We start from the raw sequence: 21631 nt of genomic DNA on the forward strand, positions 1-21631 counted from the left end.
TAAATGATACAAATCGAAAGCTAATACATTATAAAGGGGACGAGTTATCACTTAAGTAGCTGTTACTAAGTTAGTGAATGAACTGATGCATTTATCTTCAGGCGTTGACAGCAAGAGAACTGTTACAGTAGATAAGCTTAGCAGACTAAGTGGCTTAGGCGAGCATTGTTCACTTGTGCTGATAACAAGCTAGATTAATGCTCAGCACTATCAGGAATCAGCAATATTCATCTTAAGTGTTCGGATGCAGTTGCACACTCTGTGCTATTCATGGATTACGCTGACTGATGAGTTTAAACTGATTTAGTACGATTATTTGGTATAACAATAAATCGCTTGTTGAATATATTGTAACTCTTTCACTTTATGTTCATACAAGTTCTGTTTCGTTTGATAGAAATAGTACATGTTTAGTGTTCTATATACAGTAAAATAATGCAATATACAATACTATAGAAGAGTTTTAATTACGAAGCAGGTGTACGCCACACCACGTTTCACGTGTGGTTGAATACAAAAACTTAAGTATTGCTATTTATTCAATTTTTTTATAATTCAGGCCGACAAACCGGCATTTATACATATAAGAAATGTGTATAATGTCTCAAGAAGAAAGAGAATTTGTGCCAGCATACTGAGTGAACCGTCAAAGGCACTCATCCTAATCCCAGAATGTACATACACAAACTCAAGATACTCAAGAACACAATCTAGCAACACGATACATTCACAATGTTTCATTAAGATGAGTTTCACAGCAATGTTTAAATAATACGCTGCTTACAAAGTCACGAAGTCATGATGTTTTACGTGTAACGGTAGTTATTCTAAATTTTACAAATTTATTTAATCTGTTGGCAAGGTTACCCTTGACATTTATTTACAATGTTCGCTCACCGCCAAATTCGATGAAGTTAAATGCCCCGTCGTCTATCTCAGTTTTGCCTAAGTAGAAATGCAACTTCATGTAATCTTAAATAAAGTCTCTAAGTCAACTATTTCTCGAGATATCGTGAAAATAGTCAAGAGGACATAGATTAAATTGCCCCATGGTTTAACTCAAATGCATAATTTAATAACAAGTAAAATATAACCAGAAGTAAGGTGACATAAAGAAAATAAAAAATAAGATATTTTTCCTATAGTATCTGACGGTTATTTCGTTTAACACAATCCGGTATGTAGTAACTATTTACCTTTATGCATTCCACCGATGATTTGATTCACATTGTAGTCCAGACTATTCATATGGGCTAGTAATTCATTAGTTTGTGAAAGTGATACTCGTTAAAATATTGTTGCAGCAGTCTAACTAGACAAAGTACTGTATTTATAACCATTGTAATAATAATGGTTAATAATAAATTAATAATAATAGTAATAATAATAATAATAAAATACTAATTTAATTGTTTTATATTGAAATATTACTATTAAAGTTATAATTTAAATAGTGCTTTGGTATTGAATATTCTTCTGTTATGAACAAGCACTGTAGTATATTATATATAAAATTACAGCTGTTTAATTTATCTATGAATGTTTTTTATATTCGGCAATAATGTGTAATACGTACCTAGAATTTTATAATACATACCAATCTGTAAAGTATTAGTTTGTAGCAATAATGCAAGATGTGTCACATTTTAAATGGTGAAAAGCAGTTTAAAAGCACTTATCACCTACGATATACGTTCCAACAGACGTTCAAAATTGAAATCTTCCAGTTCCTTCGGGCAACCCGGTTTCGATCGTTAGGATTATCTAATAATAACAGTTTGGTATTTATGGTATTTTATTAAATCTATTTCTCCATAATTGATAATTGTCCCTTAAGGAGTTCCTTTTTTTATATTAAACTGATTAATTTCACGTTTGACTAAAATTTAGAAATACAACTTCATGTAATTTTAAATAAAGTCTCTAAGTCAACTCTTTCTCGAGATATCGTGACAATAGTCAAGGGGACATAAATTAAATTGCCCCATGGTTTAACTCAAATGTATAATTTAATAACAAGTAAAATATAACCCGAAGTAAGGTGAAATAATACATATTCAAATGGATATGATTTATATGAAGCGTCAAGAATCTGCACGTATAAAGCCAGGACGTAATAAAAAATTGCCCAGCACAGCAAGGTGACGTCAGTCAGAGCGGGTGCTCATTAACTCTGCTGCACGCCGCCGGTGTAACTATTATCATATCAAAGTCGATCATTTTAGTAATAGGAACTGCCCTACAGGTATATTATAATTGCCATTAATTTGTTGATAAGTAACGCAAAATTTACAAATAAAATGCTGTACGTATGTAGTATTCATATTATATAACATAATTCTTCTAATTGCTAATTCTAGTAAAAAATTTAATTTGAACAATACATAAACTGATACTTCTATGTATACACATCATTAAAAAGTAATACATTTTTAGCTAAACCATACATCTATGACTAACAATTTTTATATATAAAAGTATAAAACCAATTTTGTAAATTGAAAATTGAAAAGTACCCAGTAGTAATGCTGTAGATTATAGTTAATACATAATAATCTTATTATGATATACCCATATATTTCTTTATATACTTAGTTATATATTTATATTGTATGGAAGATTTAATAAACATGCATATTAGTATAAGAGTGTAGTAGTTTACAGTAAACCTAAAGAAGTTGTTATTTTGTGAACTAGTAATTAAAGATTTTATGTTGACAAGATATCCAATTAAAATCGATGTGAATGACCTATTCAGGAACAGACTATACTCAGGAACACCAAATTAATGTGAAAAGTGATTCTCAAGCATTGGCAGAATTTAAAAAAACATGGATGTTGGCAATTTGTAATCAGTTATCTTCTTAATTACCTGTAAGTAACTATAAAAACTTCAGTTGTTAACGTAATTTTCAACCATATACCTCTGTATGTCTATCATACCAATGCCAGCTCTAAGTGACTATCTTTTATAAATTTTAATAAAAAATTTATTTTATTTCGTTTTATGTTTCATTGATTTATTAAAAAAACTGATTCATATTACTAGAGGTAAAAATGTAGTCAATAAATGTTATAAAAGGTATTTGAGGTAAAATAAAACGTGCACTTAAAGTATAAAATATTCAGTTTAAAATCCTGCAAATATACTAAACCAACCTACAAATTGAAGTATTACTACTTGTGTTGCCCACATAAAATGATGAAGAACTAAGGTAAGCACAACGCTCAAGATTGAAAATACTTGATGTAAGCCATTATTAATTTATTGATAGTTTAATTTACAACTATTTCTTATGGTTTTTTTGTAAATGTATAGTTTAAAGTTTGTTTTTATGTTAGAATATCCGTAACAGTTTACAGTCTTATTCATATTGTGAGTTTCAAAATTACACGGCGAATTTAATATTGGATAACAGTTAAATAGACTTTTTCCACACGGATAACATTTATTTTTATGTGTTTTATCACTCCGGGTGTCTCTGTACAATGTGTAAGAGAAATAAGCCCTAGGGTACCGTAATTGGCTGCTTCAACACAATTAAGGGCTTAGAAACTACTGCCCCAATTAGGCCGATATCTTCGTTCATGAGGATATAGCAAAGTACAGTCTGTAACTTTATCAGGATTTAATGGTTTCTGTTAAAGATTCATTAAAAAACTATCAGATTTTATTTAATTTGTAATCCGACAAAGTCATAATAATGAATCTTATTAGATTGGTATTAGGTTGGTATAGTTATCCAGTTATCCTCGTTGCAAACTAATTGCTGTCTAATGTTATGTACAGGTTTTCAGGCCTATTTCTTTCTGCAAAATCAATGTCAAAAGTAATCATTAATGATATTATTTATGTATTCTTTTGTCTTAATGAAATCCCTTACCGTTACGAAGTTCTAGAACGGTTAAATTGAATCTATTTTAGAATCACAGTTAAAAAGGTTTTAAAATAATAAATTCTTCACTTAGGAAGCAAATTTTGAAGCAAAACAAGTATATTAGATATTATGCTCGGATTATTTAGGAACCATAGGATACTCGAGGTTAAAAATTTACACTTCACCTCCAAAAAAAGCAGAATGGAGAAAGAAAAATATATGTTTAAAAAATAGTAATTATAATAACTAAATATATTAACTACTAGGAAAGACTTTATTTTTGTATTACTTTATGTAATTTTTAAGTTACAATGTAAGTTACTGTAACTTATAACACCTAAGCGTTCTTCCTTAATTAAGATGGTAGTTTAATTACAATAAATCAAATAAATAATGAATTATACTTAACTATTGATGTTAAGCCATATTCCTCTGTCGATATGTGTTGGTCTGGTTATAATAGACTATTCATATTATATTAATAATTAGCAGTCACCTGCGACTTTACAAGCGATTTAATTTTGCATAACGGGTATGTTATTATTGGCATATTCTATCTAAATGGTATAGTAAGCTGTCCTGAAAATAACGTATGACCACTGGAAGAAGAAAATAAATGCTATTGGATAATATTTTAGGTTTAGGGCATTCAGAAGCATTCTTAATTTGAGTAAAATATGTTTAAAGGTTCTAGTAGAGTTTTCTTTGTTTTTAAGACAAAACAAATGTATACATATTATGTCTGAAAAGGCTTTTTAAGTGAAGAATAACTAATTTGGACTATTACAATTTACTTTCGGTGTAACTTATTTTCAGTGTAGTAGTAGTGTTTGCTGTGTTGCCTCGATCAAGAAAATATATACATAAGTAATAATGACTTAGAGTCGGAATTATTTAAAATCCTTAAAATGCACATTATGAATAAAACTATTAAAGATTTGAATTTGTATATGATATGTTTCTAGATTGTCGAAATTGTTGAACCTAAAATCCCAAAATTGTTATATAATATATATATATATATATATATATATATATATATGTATGTGTGTGTGTGTGTGTGTGTGTGTGTGTGTGTGTGTGTGTGTGTGTGTGTGTGTGTGTGTGTGTGTGTGTGTGTGTGTGTGTGTGTACAGGTATATACGTATGTATGTATGTGAAAGGTATAAGTTAATGATGTAATTACAAAAAGTACTTGCTCAATCATTACTCTAACCTGAGTATCTCATTCGCAGGGCGAGGGTTTGACTAATATGCAACAGAGCCCTTACTTTAAGGGAGTCTATTATTTTCTATTTGACGAATTCTGTCGCATATGTGTTTAAAAACGCAAACTAATATATGATCGGAATCGGACAAAACACCTATTAAATGACTTATAACGTATTTAATTGTTTAATTAATGTAAATAATTGTTATTATTAAATTAAATGAATATCTAATTTTCCTCCTGAATTCATAAGTTTTGAAATGGTGAACTACAACAGGCAATCATTTATACTTCAGTACCACAGGTATTACAAGCTATCGAGGTAGTTGGTCTTTTCCGGCACAAGACTTTTCGACAAAACCAGTTATTGGTTGGAACGTGTTATTCTTTTTGTACTGAGTGCATGTTTGTAATTAACATTGCACCAATGTATTTCCTGAGACAGTTTGATATGGATAGTAACGTTTCCATAGTATTAGTAAATTTTTTAAAGGGAAATTTACCAATCCTGGTTACACCCAAGCCCGGAAGTGTACATAGTGTAAGATTCTACATTGAATGGCATAGAGTTGAACTTCAGAGTGATGTTGACGATGCTGTGGATATGTTAACCGCGGGAATTACACAGGTATTTGATGCATGTGCTCCATTGGTAAAAAAGCGTGTGACCAAAAGGACGGCGCCCTGGCGAAATTCAGAAATAATGCTTCTGACACGCACAAAAAACCTATTAAAAAAAGATTTACTTTGTCGTAATGATGCACTTGCGAAAGCGATATACTGTAGCGCACGCAATAAACTCAATTACGCCGTTAGAAAATCACAAAAGATCATGTTGCGTCAAAGTTAAAGTGCAGTGACTCAAAATCTTTCTGGGCAACCTTGCGCGTAGGAGATCTAAAGGTAGGCACTGCTGGCGGTTCTGTATCGGTGAATATTTCCCCGGATGAAATTAACAGCTACTTTGCTGGCTTGGGCGGCGATAACAGTGTGAACCCGGAAAGGCTCGCTTTTTATAAGCACGCTACTTGCGAAAATGTGCAAGATAAATTTCAGTTTCGGCAGGTGAGCGAGAGTGAGGTAAAAAACATTATCAACAGTATCTCCACAGCAGCCTTTGGCATTAACGGAATTTCAATCAACATGGTCAGAGCAGTTAGCCCTTTCTGTATCGGGGCTATCACCCATATCATTAATCTCTCTCTCTCCTCTGGCCAATTCCCCTCTGGATGGAAAAAAAGCCTGGTCATACCTCTTCCCAAAAACAGTAATCCTACAAGTGTGTCTGAGCTTAGGCCTATTTCCGTTTTACCAGTTCTGTCTAAGGTATTGGAAAGAATTGTAACAAATCAGTTGGTTTCCTTCCTGTAGTACAGTGGTATTATGCCCGATAGTCACTCTGGTTTCAAGAAGGGTTTCAGTACGACACCTGCTCTACTAAGTTTAACAAACCAACTTTTTTCCGCCAGGGATAAGAATTTCTATAGTAGTTTAGTTGCTCTTGATTTCTCAAATGCATTCGATTCAGTGAAATTTTATATGATTTTGGCTAAGCTGCATTACTACGGTTTTGATCAGGTTTCAACAATGTGGTTTCGCTCTTATTTGATCGACAGAACGCAGGTAACCAGGGTGAATGATCGTCTTTCAGGGATTGCTCTCAAGGAGTCAGGGGTTCCTTAGGGTAGCTGCTTAGGTCCTATTATGTTTCTTTTGTATACTGCGGATCTTAATCTTGAGTTATCATTCTGTTCCCTTTACTCCTACGCTGGTGACACTCAGCTTGTGTTGTCATATCCTCCATTACAGTCTTCCTTTGGCAATGCAGCAGATCAATGCTGATTTGTTGAGGGTTAGGCTCTGGGCTGACGATCACGGGCTTTAGTTGAATCGAAGAAAGTGCTCACTTGTTAATTTTTACCCCTCTTCAAATGCAGTCTTTCTTAGTAATGGACCCTTGGGAGTTTCCTTGGGAGGTGTTCCTTTGCAGGTTTCGGACACAGTAAAAATCCTTGGCGTTACTTTTGACAAGCAGTTAACCTTTTGAACCATGTTCAAAATAGCAATCGTGGTGTAATAATGAATAGGTTAAGAGTATTGGTTAGGTTTAAGGGGTTACTCCAGGAGGAAGTAAAATTCTATTCAGATGATATAAACATTGAAACGTTTAGTGATACCTCACTGAATTTGCCGGATGCTGGGTATAAAATTATTATTTACAGAAGTGCGATGATCCTTTGCGGAGGCCAGGGACGGCTGCCAAATCCATACACCTTGCCGAGACGTCAAGGGAGTGGGGCAGCCAGCTTTAATTTTATCTCTCTGTTAAACAATCAATCTATGAACTGTTGAAGCGAAGAGAACGAGAACTGAAATCATCCTGTAAAAAGTTCCACCGGAGCAAAGATAATAAGAAGTAATTGATGCATCCAGAGGTTAGCATCCAGAATTGGCAGACGACACGACCAGCTTCAGCTATGATGAGTGGCTGACACCAACAATTACATTATGATCGTTATTTAGATAAAACTCAGATAATAGGAATGAATGGTATTTCATTAAACAATTTACAAACCTGTATTTCTAATCTGATCTCATTTTTACAGGATTAAGATTACAATTATTAAACTATGTCCTCAGAAATAGTTCAGATTAAATGTTACTGGCAGTTGTCATTTGAATTTCTTTATAATTCAGGTAATTAACAAATTGAATAAAAAATAGTTTATTTTATAGATTATAACACATGTAACAATCACATCACCTATTTTACATATATTTACCTCATACATTAGCTTCTACTATCAGCTATTTATTGAAATGTACCTCCCACATAAGCGTAACTTGTGCATAGGAAGAGTCACTATTAAATTGAACTATAACTGTTACATTAATTTAAATTACTACTGCAAGATCTTTTTGAATTTAAGAATGTAAGACAAATAAATAAAAAACGTAATATTGGGGACGACGATAACCTGTACTACTAGCTTTAAGGTAAGGTACCAATATAGTCCTGAAACTGGTAAATAAAAATGAAATTTGTAACTATTAATTAATTACTGTTCTAACCTGTTTGCTTAACCTATTTGATTTTATGGATAGTAAAATTAAGGCACTATTTGTGACATAACAAATATTATTTTAATTATGTATACGGTAACTTTTCTGTTTAAATTTTAATTATGACCTTAATTATTATATGTACTCTAAAGAACGAGACATACCATAACACACTTAATTAATAATTTTAATATTGTTTTATCGCAAGAAAGAAATCTCTAATATTTAAACGAAGTTTACAAAATAAATCTTAGGGCAAAGTGCATTACACGACAGTTTAATTGCCTCACCCCATTGTTAAAAGTCGACTTGACTATATTGTAGTCCACGTGGTATATTTGAGAATACGCTTTTAACATTTCAGTACTTTTCATAACTGAGACGATATGTTTGTAATTTATCCCATTGTTATAGTTAAAATAACTAATAAGTGTTCATCAAATATAAGTTTTGTGGTATAGGGAGGATTTATTTCTTACGTATAATAGTTTTTGCAACATATTATACTCTATAAACTAGTCACTAGAATTTTATAATATTAAGACTAAATACATATTATTGTTATTTGCAAAGTATAAGAATTATTCTGAGTATTCTTCACTACTTGACCGTCCAACCATAGTTTTGATTACTGGTATGGTTTAGATAAGTGAAATTTTGAATTTATATTAAAAGATCATTGAAATGTAATACATAAATATAAATGACAACGAATAACGCATTTCGACCACCAAGTAGACATTAGGTTTAATGATGTAAAGGTAAAACAAGAATATATTGAATTAGATGTGAAAGAAATTTTGTTTCATTTATGCAAGTAAAAGAGTAAATGGAACAACATCTCAGTAATTTAAGTACAAGCCAAATCTTTGTTGACACAAGGCTGTTGATGTCGCCTGCGACACATTTCCGCTGACGTCACAATCAGTTTCCGGTTCATCTCAAGTCGGTTCATCTTTAGAAACTGACATTACAAACTCTTTCTATTTAGACTTTTAATTTTTCTCTAGAAACAATTTATTGTTCTATTAGCAATTTTATGACATATAAATAATTTGCTTATATAATATACACATAAATAATACCTCGGTATGGTTAACAATAATTTTAATATATTTAAAAACCTCTTAATAGCTAGTTTTGAGACAGTTTTGATTCTGAAGAGTGAAGAATCTCAGAGTCATTTTATTTTATAAATATAAGAAACTCGTGTTATACAATCACTAACGTGTTATATAGCAAGTACTGCCAGATATAATCGAATCTCTAAATTTTATTTTTATAAGTAGAATTAGTTTAAACAAAAGAAATCTTAAAATGTTTTATTTAAGGCTAAAGTTTAGTTAAATTAAATTGGCATTTTTAATTCATACTTTTTCAATGAAACAAAATTGTGATATGAAAATATGATTGGAGATTGTAGGCTATACGGTGAAAGCTCGGTCAACCAACACTTGAAGAGGTAATGGACCAAATAAACAGCCTGTAAACGATATCAGGACAGCCGAGCCGATACTGTTCTCGCTGTTTGTTTAACTGCTTGCGCACTTCGTGTTTGTCCTCTTATCAACTCACTTTGATTAACCGTTTAACCTTTTAATACAAAAACTATTAGCTTATCGCCTATATTAAGAATATTTCCCTCCATTATCAAATAAGCTGAATGTAAGTTACTTCTAAGAAGATATTTTAAATGTGTAAAACCACATAACTTGAATCATTGCATGAAATAAATTGTTTTGAAACTGTAAGTTTGGTTTTGTACTTTAAAGCAGTGCATTACTATATCATCTTAAGGTATGATGCATCTCCTAAGAGCTTTCATGCCCGTATTAAAGTTACAGGATGGCGTGCTATCTATTTCTATAAGTATTATGTTAATGAGCCAACCAAAAATGACTCACTGTATCTTCTGTGTTGCAAAAACTAATTCTAAAAAATAATAATTCAGGGTTTATTATAATATTTTTCTGTTTGTACTAAATTTAACCATTTAAGTAGGGTACCAAAACAACGATGGCTTACCTCTGTATACAATGGGAATGCATTGGATATAAATACACGTTATTGAACATCATAACGTTATACATAGTGCTTTGTGTAATAATTATTTTAGTAGGAAAAATATAATATGGAACTTTTACTCGTTATTTTCCGTAAGGATAGTGTTAGTGACAAAATAGCAGAGCACAGGGCCTACATAGAGTAATGTGGTTTGTCGCTACTGTTTTATACATTGCATATTCTTCTCTCTGTATTGGGAACTAGATGCGCGCCAGAGGGCACAGTTCTGTGTGGGTCAGTCGCTTTAATATAGATCCAATTTTCGGAATTATGTTACATGTTGACTGTAACAAGAGTTTATCAATTAAATTTGTTTTATTTAGCTTCCTAAAGTAAATATTTTTCCTTCATACGAAATGTTTTGATTAGTTTATCTGCAATTCTTTTTCTAGTTTTAAAAGTACATAATGTACACTATTTGAGAAGATAAAAAGCATACACTTTATCAAATTATTTTACATAATTGAACATTACAACAGAATATATTAAAAATTAAAATTAAAATTGGCTTTTAATATCTTGATCCAATACTCAAAGTATTTAGACTTAACCATCATTTGGCTAAAAGACCACTTGTCTTTCAAAAGATTTCCCCAGGATGGACTTCCTATAAGGAAAAGTTAATTAAATACTTCTAGAATAAAAAACTAAAAATCTAACTAAAACTAACTTTGTTATAAAACTGAAATCAAATAAACCTCTCTAAATATAATTCAAAAGAAATTAACTAATTTCTCAAATAAACTACCAAAATATAATTTTCTTTAAAAATATTTTTAAATAAAACGGCGGAATTTTACATTATTCAATTGTACGCTTATTATAAAACTCATTATTTTATTTTATTTCTTAGCCGTGAACTAAAGTGTTTCCTGTCGTGTGGTTGAATATCGGTCTGTGACTATTTGTGTCGACATTTGTCGTGTCTCCGTTAGGTTACTAATCATAAATAACTAAGTCTAGTCTGTAGAATAAATTATTTTTGTCCTGATTAAATGTCGGCAAACTTTACCGTTTAACTTTTTCTATCAGTCGCCTTAATCGTCAGTGTGCAACTGCATGCGGATATCCCTACTCGTTCAAAACTCACAGATTTCTAGATCTGCAACTTAATATTATATTGCCTCTTCTTACTGTTAGAGGATCGATTAGCTTACAGTGATTGGAGCGTAGATACTTAAGAACGTACTACTAGTAAAATTTATTACAAATATAATATCAAAGTGCCAATAACAAATTACAGTGCCATACAATTAATTCCTGCCCTATCTGTGTAAAATATGTCTTAGATACTGAGAAAGTCCTCTCCTGTAACGGCGCCTGTGAACGTTAGTTCTACAAGTAATGCTCCAAAATTTCCAAATACAAATATCCACAAGTTATATGCAACACTAACACTAAGTGGTAGTGCTATAGAAATGATTGTACAAATCTCTCGAACGAACCACTCAATCAGATATCAACCCAAATAAATTCGCTCCTATCTTAGTTGAAAGATAGCTAGAAAAAGTAAACAAAATTGTTACACTCTCTAGGGACGTTGCTATTAAATTGGAATTTAGTGGCTATAAAACACTAGTTTCTCGTACCTTGAACCCCGTGTTTCTACAGTTAAACAGTGAATCATAATGGACACGGGAAATAGAATAGATAATAAGAAATCTGAAGCTACTGCTAACGAAGAGAACATTGTCTCTGGTCAATGAATAGTCAATTTGAAGTAAGCCTTATTGTCGAGGAGGTAAATAGAATGTCCTTACGCTTGAAGAATACAATTATATTTGGCTTACCTGAAAGCCTTGAAACATTCCCAAATTAAAAAAAAACAATTATAGTATTAAGTTATGGGGCCATGCATCTAATGCAAATAAAATTGCTCTTTTATAGAAGAAGGCTACAAGGTTAATTTCCAATGCAGAGTATAATGACCACTGCAGACCTCTCGTTGTACATAATAAAGTGCTTACTTTTTTTAATTTGTATATATTTGTATATCAGTGCTTTGTAGAAATAAATGATAATTGTGATGCATTAAGAAGTAATAGTAGTGTTCACAAATACTTAACTAGGAATAATGTAAATATACTTTTCCACAAATATAGGCTTGACAAAAGCATAAAGCGTTTTCTTGTTATATTTATCAAGTTTTAAAGTAGTCTACCTCCTATTGTACATTTCTAATCCAAAAAAATTACGAATAATCGGTAAACATTTGCTTACTAACAATCCATTTTATTTATATATTGGAGTTCTTAGAGACTGGTACCAACATGATGACTGTATTTTAACATAAACTAATTCGTGGGTTAATCAAAATAAAGTTCATCATATATATATAAAACTTTGGCGTACTCTTGGCTAATTGTAGGTTATATCTAATAGCTCAGTAAACATCTTGAAACTTGAATATAAGACAATTTGTGCAACCAGCACTCTTCACTGCATTGACACAGGCATCTTGGTGGTTTACCTTTTTGAAGACAAAATACACATGAGTCTCATTCCTTCTTATTATTTTCATTGTATAAGGGGCATCTCAAAATTTTTTAACGATTTTACAATGAACCAATTATACGAGACAGTAAATAGTTCCTGTGCTAAATAGTGTAAGAACTAAAAATAGTGTTATAATCGTCATTGTATTTATATTCTAGTTATTTTCATTATGGATATTTAATAACTATTTAATGTTTACTAAATACGTATAGGTTGTATATATATATATATATATATATATATATATATATATATATACATATATATATATATATATATATATATACAAGGTAAAGAATTAAAGCGTTAATATAATTTTATATTCATCATGTAAAAATCTTCAGCTTGTAATACAACATAAAGTAAACCAGAGGTGGCTGTCTGATCGCATGTTTAATTTGTTTAACTATATTTTTGACGCAGTTTATAAAACTTGTATCTTTAAACTTAAAGGGGACTAGATCCGTATTTTCTTTGTAAATTTTTTAATGTAAATTCGACTAACTCTGAAACGTTCTAAGCTTCATGTCTCTTAGATCTCCCAGCCGCTTCGTGCCTGTGAATACTGTAGCTCTGAAACCCCTCTGGCCATCTTACAACAGCTCCTGAAAGCTTAATATTAACGACAACATCAAATCAATGATTTAAAAATTAAACCATTAAGGTAAAGTAAATTTATAAAAATAATATTTATACGTATAAAGTCTAAGATGACATGGGTAAAAAGTTGAGTTTGTGTGTCAACGTGAAAGAGTTCTATTTTAAAATGTAATTTTATTTTGTTATATACAATTTTATTAATTCATGGACTGACTAGAACGCGATATGTTAAAACAATTCTACTCACTCAATACCCAATGATGCCGTACAGTTCCATATTAAACCATGCATCAAGCTATAGTTGGAGTTGATTGTATTGACATCGAAAACACAATGACTTCACTATCAATGATAATTCATTTGACATTGCGAGTAATTGAGTTGACATGGTACTGTAGTTATTCTCTTTCATTGCTATATTGCTACACATCACACTCACATTGTTGTATTGTACATGTTTGTATTGTTAGAAAGCTATATTAGTCACATAAGATAAGATTAGTATATAATATAACTAATGTAACTTATGAGCAATGAGTGGTATCATATACAATCGTATTTATTAAGTTTACAATATTTTATAATATGGAATACCCTAAAGTAAATGTACTGATTAAAATCTGATTAGTTGATAAGAAACATTTGAGTTTATTTTTTATTTAGATTCTTACATCGGAATATTTTACCTTCGAATACAGCATACTTACCCTTATCCGTTGCTGTTTAGTTTTTCAAAGGACTCATTATTCACAAATATTTTAATGAAAATAAAGTATTTGTTATTGATTCATTTATGAAGAAATTTACTATGAAGAAGTCAAATAAGCAATGTATTAAAGTGTTTCAATCTAAAATTGCACTAAAGAAGGTTTCTTCTATTAATGTATTAACGGCAATCCCTGGATAATATACAGTCATTAGGATATCAGACAGAAGGGTGAATTATACTTTACATCAGGTGTCTACAGCAAATGACAGGAAAATAATCAGGGAATAAACAACCAGTGTTTGTTGCATATTCTCCTATTAAACTTTACGGTTTGATTACAGGTTTTATTAAATCATTGTTGTAAGCCAAACTCAAACATAGTCACTTAAGTTTTAAATAAATGCTAAATGAGCATAAATAGACATAGAATTTGGTGGGAGCTTCCTTCATTTCAATCAGAGATAGCACTTTTGGGCATACCAGGGACTAAAGTCAGATGATTATAGTGGCCAAATACCACGAGATTAAACCAGAATGTTAGTAAACGTATTACGTTTTTGCAATTTTGCTTAAGGATATGATTTAAAGTAGCTTCCAAAATACAGTTTATACACATATGTGCCACATAATCAATGATTTTACATTGATAACATTCCATAACTTTATCACCATAGTCGACTGAGAGTGTAACAGCGAGCTGGACACTGGCTTGTACGATTATATTAATTACCAAATCGTAAAAATTTCCATTCTATTTTGGATGGTTTAGTTTTTTATACATAATCGTTTCAACGAAATTTATCGTTTGGTTTTATTAAAATAAAATAAAGAAGGTTATTGCAATAGTTTACAAAAACTAAAATAACCATTGAACATACTATGCACAAGGAATGCACTACTTATTATATATTGAAATCGTCAAATACGTACATGAGCGTATGGATGCGTAAAAGGTAGAAACAAATTATTTATAAGAATTGAAAGCACGTGAACTGTTAGAAGGTAGACTTTGAACAGCAGCCTTGTGCTGCTCATGCCTTTCGTGGAAGTGAGATTCTAATCTGATTAAATACGATTATTTTGTCAAGTAATGTATAATTTTTACGGATTACAGAAATGCATAGAACTATATATTCTTAACAAAAGCTATTTACATTTAGAAGAAGCTTATAGTTCAAGTTGGATAGGGAAGTGACAAAGTGTTAGCGTGACCTGTTATTTAAGGGATCGGAATATTTTAATTCCTTGTTCATCTCTCAACGTGATAGCCAAAATTGGGTTTAGTGATGGTGGGCGTATAAGGAATTGCCGGAGACTTATATTCTTAAATTGGTTTTAAAGGTAATTATGATGGCAACTAGAAAATCACACAATAATTACAATTTTAACTCAACTTGACCTATCAGAGTTCATTCATACGTGATGTAGTAATACATATAGCTATGGACAAGAGATTAATGATGTAACCTCAACCATGACAGTAACGCAATACGTGGTATGACGTAGTTCTACTCCTACATTTTCGTTAATGCTCAGGTAACTTATTATCTCAATCATGACGTTATATTGATAACTAAATATATTTTAGGTCAATATGAGTCAGGTATGTTCCGAATTATTATTATAACGTGGCAATTAACATCCATCATATGAGACAAATAAGCAACCTACGGAATATACGAAAAGTTCGTTAAGTCTTTATTACAATTCAGATACGTTGCACATCCAAAGCATATATTTAATATTAAGAAAAGAACTAAAGTTTACATGGCAGTGCTGAAAGCCTAGACGTTTTACAAATGACCAGTAAACAAAGGTGACGTCACAAAAAGAAAGTCCTCATTAAATCTGCTGAGCCGCGCTGGTGTAAGTCATTATCCTCTCATAGCCTTGGTTCACTTTAGTAACAGGAACTGATATAACGTTCTGTTATACTTATAACTTGTTGATTAGTAGCCTAATACACTTACAAGTAACACAAGTTTTTCGCTTCTAATGTTTATTTTTTAACTGTAGACTCATACAGACACATTTAAAAAGATACGTCTCCTTTAGTTACAACATATTTCCTTAACAAATCCTTTACTTACAACATATTTTCTTAAAATATTTTAAACAGTAGAACTAACAAAATGAACAGTATTGCCAAAACATACTAAGATGTGAGTATAATGTGCTATTTTATAATTGCATTTAAGAAAACTGCATTACTGAGAAATGTGGACTTAAAAAATAATCTAAGTGTTATAAGTATGTAAATATTAATAGAATGGACCCTGCCGCGGACGTTTTAAAAACACACAAAAATTAAAATCGACGTATCCTAGTCAAAAAATTCTGAAACAAAATTTATCGTTTCGTTGCAGAGTATTTTGATGTTAAGCCAAAATTGGTTTGCAAGCCCCGGGCCCAGCATCGGCCGTCTCGCTGCAAACACGTTCTTAGTGCCTTAGCCTGGCTTCTCCACGCAGCATAACGCTTGTACCGTCGATCATGATCGGCTAAATAGGAGCAAAAGGCTACAAATCAATATCGACAAATGGAAAAGGAATGTGTGTAAAGAACGTACGAACTCTCGGGACTCAAACATAGGTTTAAAAAACAATCCCAAACCTGGGAGACTTCCTTTATGAGAGGTGAATGCAACAGCGTTTCATAAGATCCTGTAGTTTTCTCATTTAATATATTTCTATTGCTTAGGCTAAACTCACCAATAATGTTAAATTGAAGCCGGAACCTTCACAACAAACAGATTCCTTATAAATAAAGCATTATTGCTGTGTAATTTAGATATTAACTGTATGTAATGATTCATCAAGAAGTATTTAAACGTACAGATTCGTACAGACTCCTAGAGTAAATTATTACTTAAAGAACAAGGGTCTCCCAGTCAGGGTGTGCAAAACTTTTCTTTGCCGTATTTACCAAATAAATCCATAGTGTACTATATAGTTCAAATACTGGTAGAAAAACTAAAGTTTAACAAACCTTTGATTGATGGACGTGGAACTCATGCCAACAGTCCTAACTGAGTTTCAGACACCACAAGATAGTAATGGAGCACATCAATTCTTTCCGCTACAAAAGACAGGAAATTAAAAAGTTTTGAAAAAATTTAGAACTTTTTCAAAGAGAAATACACTAATATAATGTACATATGATTTGAACTATTATAGGGGCATATTTAGTACAAACTAAAATCACCGGTTCGGGCTTCTACGGTCAGATGCATGTGAGTTGTGTGACAGCTTGTACACCACGATGACATCCTAAAATACTGAAATGACAAGAAATTTAAAGCCAAATTCATCATGCTAGAGCTGACAGTAGCTATAAATCATTGCGTCAAGACTCAACAGTAGCAGAAGAAAACAAAGATTTTACCAGTGTGATTTGTATTGATCTGGAGCAAATACTTTATTGTCCCACTATGGTTCAAGGTAACATATTTTATCATGCTATAGCTTTTGAATTGATGACCTGGGAAAAATGATGTGCCTTTGTAATCATCTGAAATTACTTTTGCTATCCGTTTATTTGTAACTGATAACTTCCAACAACTCCATTTAAACAAAATGCCATTTTCTAATGGGCTTTGATCTGTTTTTAGGCCAGAATAAATCTTAAATATTGTAACCCTTATGCAACACTTAATTGTGAACAAGTATTTTACAAGATTAGAACAAAACTTCATGATCACTGCGCATAACTTTTTGCCCTTTGCTAGCGGGTTAGCCTTGATTGAGTTGAAACAAGGCTGCCGTGGTGTACGTACCATATCAGTGGGTAGAGGGGATTACTAATGCTGCTTACAATTTTGAGGTAATGGCCTCTGAAGACATTAAAGATCTATCGATTGTTAAATAACCCTTGAAGAGATTTCCAAATAACTAAATACGTGTGGCTCAAGATTTTCCATTATGACCCTTCTACATTGCAGGTTAGGACTTCACACAACATCTTGCAACCACGGACAAGCAACTTCATTCAAAGAAGATTAGAGGTAGGTAGGAGTACACTCAACTTTCCGCTGGTGAAAGATATATAATTCGTCGGTCTGTACGATGGATCTCTTTCTATCCAACTCGCAAAGAAACATGACCTAATGTCGATGATGACTTACATCCCAGAGGAGTTCCGGCCATTGTATGAGGCAATCAAGCTGAACAATTTTTAAAATGTGACACATGTATAAACCGGTCAAACCGACATAAAATATGTAACGTATGCATGATCTCAAGCATTTCTCATATTGGTGTTCAATGCAAAAGCGTTGTAACTACCTTAATACCATAACAAGAGCCAAAGAACGTTTTAAACGACTGCACAGTTAGACTTTTTTGTTTTGAGGTACTTGATTATGGTAAGTAGTATTATGGGCCTATTTTATTTATTTTCCACTCTAAATATTAAGCTTCAGACAAAATATTACTTCAAGACAAATTTTCAAAGTAGGCATTTAAAACGGTTTTTCGTGGGCATTAATTAACTTAACAATATGTAAGACAATCATCTTTGTCACTCGACATGTTATCTGACACCACTGTGGGTATATAAATAGTAACATTGAGTTATGGATAGACGAGGAACTCGCAGTAGTGGGTACGGTGTTTTACACACATTTTGTATAACCATGATTATACACATAACAAATTGGGAAACTTGACATGACCAGGCAAACCAATTTGCAGGCGTAGTGTATTCATTCTACTAGGGTGACTTATAAATGTTGATATGGATGTACTTTTTGGTAGCAAAATTTTCTTAGGCCTTCAGATATAATTCATCTCGAGCATATTTTAACCCTATCAAAATAGTAATATTCTATAAATATTTATGAATTTTAGTTGGTGAAAATACCTTACAACGTAATAGAATTCACATACGAGTGTTATAATATTGTTTTTAAATAGCATCTTCTTTCGTTGTGGTAACTATAACGTATTTGCTTGCTGCTTCGATGTAATAATTAATAAAATAACAAAAATATTTACTTGAGTATTATATGTACTCGTATACATATATGATATGTGTGTGTGTGTGTGTGTGTGTGTGTGTGTGTGTGTGTGTGTTGTGTGTGTGTGTGTGTGTGTGTGTGTGTGTGTGTGTGTGTGTGTGTGTGTGTGTGTGTGTGTGTGTGTGTGTGTGTGTGTGTGTGTGTGTGTGTGTGTGTGTTGTGTGTGTGTGTGTGTGTGGTGTGTGTGTGTGTGTGTGTGTGTGTGTGTGTGTGTGTGTGTGTGTGTGTGTGTGTGTGTGTGTGTGTGTGTGTGTGTGTGAGTATCCCGATTCTAGACCACTTTCGGAGCCAACAGTAAACCAATGGAAAATACTGTTTAAAGGACAATAAACGAATCTGTAAAATCAAACAGTAACTCACTAATGAAAAATTACCGAATCTATAGCTGTTTGCTTCTACTTTCTTAAGCTGTTTTAATGTAAAATATATTGGAAATGTTGTCAAATCTGCTACGATTAAACGAAAAATCTTCGAAATCTTAATAAAATTTAATCAATTTAAAAGTTTTTTTACTAAAAACATACTTTAATAAAAAAACTTTTCTACTAAATGGCAAACATGAACTCACCAAGCTCTCTAAAATTTCTAGCGTTTAAAAAAGTGCAACAAAGATGAATTCAACGAATTACCAAAACATTTTATAGAACAGTTGATACCGTCTTCGACACTTTCCGATGCAGAATTCATTAAACTTGTACATTCTTTTGCAGAAAGAACGTATGATGGAGGGTTGTTTTTTCACCATAAAGCACGAAATGTATTGGATTGTTTATTTAACTTAATTACGAAAGATATTGAAAAGAAATTAAAAAAGAAACAAACAGAGAATTTTCATCGATATTTTATGAAATTTTTAAAATACTGTACGTTTTTCGAATACAATCAAGACTTAATTGTTGAATTCCTTAGGATTTTTTGTGAGAATCAAGATTTATTTATCAACAAAATTCATTAAAGAGCACTATCAGATTTTTCTTACAAAATATCACTATATTTTGCGTGAAACAAAAGGTATTACTATAGATAATATTCCATGTGATTCTGATGAAGAGAGACACCAACTATGGTTATCAAAAGAGTACTATGAAGTGGGGAACTAATGATAATCTTCTATTCTACAAAATTGATAGTAACACAGTCTTTATCTTTAATAGTCTTCTTTCCAGTAACAACCAAGTGTAATTTATCATGTTTATTCAATTCTTTAATCTTTTTTTCATCCAAAACATTCAAAAGTCTGTTCAGTAAGTGTACTTTATAATCTTCCAACTCGGTAAATATTGTAAACCCGAATTTATCTTTTATTTTCTCCAAATTCAAAATTTTGTATTTCTTATTTTCTTTTAATTCATTCAACTTCTTATATTCTTTAAACATGAATTCACCAACCGCATTCAACTCTTTCAAGAACTCCATTTAGATAGAAAAAATTTAAAGACGGAAAAAATGAAATTTGCTAACAATCACTCGAGAAGTTGAGGGAATTGCCAACATCTTCATTGTTTGACGAGGTTCATTATTTATCTTTTCCAAGTGTACTATAAAATCATCGAGGATTTCTGGCTTAAAATCGTAGATAAATTCAACATCCAGATAATGAAAAAATACAGGTAATATCTTTTCATAATAAACGTGTGTATCGATACCTACAAACCTAATGTATTCTTTCAAAAGGAAAATAATTTTTTCAATGGTTCTAAGAGATAAGTAAAAATTTTTATTCTGTTTTCTAAATTCTGTAACAAATTTTGTTTGTTTTTTACCTCCATATTGGAATTTTGTAAGCAGATTATTTAAATGTGTTAGTTTATTTCGAAATTTCTTAGGTTTAGGTCTTTCGTACAAAATTAAATTACAATCTCTACAAACTAAATATCTTTTATCAATAATTTCTCCTCTATTATAACACTTGTAACAGTTGGCATTATACTCTTCCATTTAAACAAAAAGATTTTTTGTTATAAATGGAAATTATGGAACTAAGTCTGCCGAGATATAAATTTTTCAGCGCAAATGTTTGTGTTTACATTTCTACAACAGAGATAAATAGAAATAATTTAATTCTATTGTACAAACTATTTAGGATATTTTGTATATGATTACAAAGATTATTCCGGAAGAAATCGAGATTTTTCATCGGCGAAAGAGTATATTTTTGAAGTTTTAGAAGGAATGAAAGAGAATAATATGAACATCATCAATTATTGTTAAAGATATAATGAAAGACATACAAAATGAGTGTTGTTAGTGTGCGTGTTTTTGCGATATATACTTAACTTCTAAGAAATTGGGAATGGGAGAAGAAGAAAGGTATCATATGTTTTATTTCAATCAACTCTAGATTTGTAACGTCGGCGTTCCACGATGACCTTGGTTTGCTCACGCCCGTGAACAATGACCTTGCTTTGCTCACACCACAATGACCTTGCTTTGCTCACGCCGTGTGCGACAATGAAATCACTGTAAAAACACTTAATTCTGTATTACACATGAACACTTTACATCACTATTTTCACACAATGTTTTTATCACTGTTTAGAATATCTACACAGATTCACAATCTTCTTGCAATTTTTCCTTTCTTCGAATCATAA

Source organism: Homalodisca vitripennis, chromosome 4, assembly GCF_021130785.1.
Source record: "Homalodisca vitripennis isolate AUS2020 chromosome 4, UT_GWSS_2.1, whole genome shotgun sequence".
NCBI lineage: Eukaryota > Metazoa > Arthropoda > Insecta > Hemiptera > Cicadellidae > Homalodisca > Homalodisca vitripennis.